Source organism: Silene latifolia, unplaced genomic scaffold, assembly GCF_048544455.1.
Source record: "Silene latifolia isolate original U9 population unplaced genomic scaffold, ASM4854445v1 scaffold_57, whole genome shotgun sequence".
Classification (NCBI taxonomy): domain Eukaryota; kingdom Viridiplantae; phylum Streptophyta; class Magnoliopsida; order Caryophyllales; family Caryophyllaceae; genus Silene; species Silene latifolia.
The window spans coordinates 3,642,639-3,646,248 of NW_027413480.1; the positions used below are offsets into that span (position 1 = coordinate 3,642,639).

General features: G+C 43.4%; 1 non-coding gene across 1 annotated transcript; it reads left to right on the forward strand.

Moving 5' to 3' along the window:
* Positions 1–3,290: 3,290 nt before the first annotated feature.
* LOC141639888 (small nucleolar RNA R71) lies at positions 3,291–3,396 on the forward strand. Its single transcript, XR_012542749.1, has one exon. It is a non-coding gene; the product is annotated as a small nucleolar RNA R71 (small nucleolar RNA).
* The last annotated feature ends 214 nt before the right edge of the window (positions 3,397–3,610 follow it).

The window sequence follows — 3,610 nt, forward strand, 5'->3', positions numbered from 1 at the left end:
TGTACTGAACCTTTATCGCATATTTCTCGCAAAATTTGAAATTAAACATGTAAAAGCAATGAGGCATGAGGATTGATCATCAAGTAATACAAAGAAGGGTAAGCAATGACAGTTATAGTCGAAAAACTCGACTAAGCAAGGAATTTCGAAACCCTAACCTAATTCACCTCATAAAAATGCGAAATAAATGAAATTAAAATGCAAAAAGGTGTAAGGATCACTTACTTGATAATTAGAAACCCACAAATAGCAATTAATCGGCAAGAAACAAGCAAAAACAGCGATTTTTTGATCGAAAAACCGCAACCCTAATACCCTTAATAGACTGAGTAAAGCAACACGAATCAAGGGGAAAGTAGAGGGCTTTTGTCGATTAATTAACAATGAACACAATGTAGGTGACGGATTTGGTAAAAGGGCAAGAAAAATGAGGGATTTGGGGGTTTTTGATCGCAAAATAGGAAAGGAGTCGAAAAATTAGAGATGAAATGAATTAAGGATGAAAAAAAGGGAAGTTAAAGAAACTCGCTTCGCGTGATTTCCACTTTTACTCGGTCGAGTGGTTTAGAACTGCTCGATCGAGTCCTTTTTGTATTCATCTACTCGATCGAGTAGAAATTTACTCGATCGAGAACTCCCCTTTTCTGCTTTATTCGATCAACTGATATGGCATTACTCGATCGAACAGAATCCACTCGATCGAGTACAAAAAGTACTCGATCGAGCTCTTTTCCTCGTGTAAGCTCTTGAATTCGTCATTCTTCCTTTAAATTTGCGTAAAATTCCCCAAACCTGCATAGAGACACTCGCAAAAATATCCCAAAATACCAAATACGCAAAGTAACAGTCTATAGTCTCTATCTACGCTAAAAATTGTCTAAATTCTAATTGTCCTAATTAAAAGCAATAAAAGAAGTTCAATGGAAAATTAAAAAATGTTTATACAAGTTGATACACGGGGCATTTCCCCGCTCACTTCCTAAAGCAATTCAGTAGCCCCTCGGAGGGCTCTTGACTGGAGGACGTCACCTCAGCAACATTGATCGTCCTCTTCAGCTTCCATGAGCTTGAACTTGAATCATTCGGAGGAGAATAGTTCACATCCACATATGCGCGAACTTTTCTCACCCTTGCTCCTTTCTCACCGGCTTTAACACTGTCACTCCCACTTTGACTGACATTAATTGCACAATGCCCTTTTGACTCCTTCATTGTTTTCATCCTGCACTGCAGCAAGAAGGAAAAAGATTTAACTTTCCTCCTTTTTGCTCTCAACCTGAGGCGGAGGGGTAACAATAACAGCACAATGCTCCAAATTTTCATTTGGAGTGTCAATAATAGGGTCAATGGAAGAGAGGGCATTGCAAGGCTGAGCTTGCATGGAAGCCCTCCTGAACTTAGACTGATGGAATATCAGCTCCTCGTCCCCAACCTGAAAAGTAAATGTCTTGCCCCCGACGTCTATTACCGCACGGGCAGTAGATAAAAATGGTCTCCCTAAAATAATAGGGGTATGTGCATCTTCGGGGATGTCAAGTACAACAAAGTCAACGGGAATAAAGAACCTCCCGATCTTAACAGGTACGTCTTCTATTACACCTAGTGGCCGTGATATGCTACGGTCGGCCATCTGAACAGTCATGTTGGTGCAATTAAACTTTTTCAAACCAAGTATCTTAGCCAGAGACATGGGTAAGACACTCACGCTAGTGCCAAGATCGCATAACGCGTTATCAATCAAATGGGTACCAATATGACACGAAATTGAGAAACTACCCGGGTCTGACTGTTTGGGAGGTAACTTATTTTGAACTAGGGCCGTCCTTACCTCGGTCAAAGCTACCGTCTCATGATCATGAATGTGCCTCTTACGTGTTAAAATTTCTTTCATAAATTTAAGGTAAGAGGGTACCTGTGTCAGCAGTTCGGCGAATGGCACAGTGACCTACAAGCTTCTCAGGATCTCGGCAAATTTGCCGAATTGTTGATTAGCTTTAGTACTCTGCAGACGCCTCGGGAAGGGAACCGTGATGGGTATCTCGAGTCCCTTGTTTCTCTCTTCCAACGTGTCAGCCAGATCAAGCTCTGTATCCTTTGGACGCTTCTTTCCTCTCGAACGAGGTCTTTCAGGCGATTTTTCACTCGATCGAGCACTAGCAGGCTCTCGATCAAGCTGTCCATTATCCATACTACTCGATCGACCAAAATTCCCATTCGATCGAGTAGTTTCTTCAACAGCATCACTTGATCGAGTAGAAATTTCACTCAATCGAGCAGTTGCCTTTTCCTGTTCACTCGATCGAGTAGAAATTCCACTCGATCGAGCACTTTCTTTCGTAAATCTACTCGATCGACCTCCAGAAACTATTCGATCGAGTACCTTCTTAGCCGTCAGCTCATTTCCTATGACAGAACACTGTTCATCAGCTATTATTTCCTTCCTCGGGTCTGATTTCAGCACTTCCGGTTCCTCATATGAACGACCGCTTCTCAAATTAATTAAATTTACCGTCTCATGTGGATTTTTGTCAGCTTGTGACGGTAAATGACCCGGTTTCCTTGTGGACTGGTTCGCGGCTAACTGGGCAACTTGAGTTTCAAGTGCCTTGATAGAAGCATCTTTTTGTTGGTCGCTTAACTTCCACTGCTTTGTCAAAGACTGCAACATCGTCTTCAACTCACCTATCTCACTTACCCCACCAGAAGACGAGGCACCTTGATTAGGTGTAGGAAAGGAAGGAGGCTTCTGAAAGCCTTGTTGAGTCTTATGTGGAGGGACATATGATTGCTGCTGGTGCGGAGAAGGGGTAGAATTGAGCGCATTTTGACTTGTCCACCTCAAATTGTGATGGACTGCCCTTTGGTTATTATAATAGGAACCCCCTCCTTGCCTGTATTGTTGAAAGGCAAGGACACATTCGTTCTCGTAAGAGACCAACAAGACGGTGTGACCGTCGTTGCTACCACACCTCTCACATGTGACGGTCTCCCCTCTAGTAAGCATATGGACCGTCCGAGGCTCCCAGTGAGAATGTAACTCCAACTTATCAAATCTAGCATTCATGGCTTCCAGCTGAGCCACAACTTGCTTATCGATTGCATGAAATGCTCTAATACCATCCCTCGGGTTTCCATATTCAGCACTGTGGTTCGCCATCTCTTCAATAAGGGCCCATCCCTTATCATCGTCGGTATTCTCTTGGAATCTCCCATTAGATGACGCATCAAGTATGGCTCTGTGATCATCGTACAGCCCATTCTAGAACTGGTTGGAAAGAAACCACGGGTCAAAACCATGGTGAGGAAGAGACCTCACCAACTTCTTAAAACGGGACCATGCTTCATAGAGAGTCTCATCAACTGCCTGCTTGAAACTCGTAATCTTTGCCCTCAGCTGATTTGTGCGCTGTGGAGGGAAATATCTCTTATAAAAAGCAAGAGCAAGGGTCTCCCAGTTTGTAACTCCCGCGGCCGTACGGTCCAAATCAGTCAGCCACTCCCTGGCTGCATCAGTCAAAGAAAAAGGAAACAGAACCTCCTTAATCTTATCTTGAGTTACCCCCTTTGTGGCGGGGATAGTAGAGCAGTAGTCCGTAAAGACCTCCATATG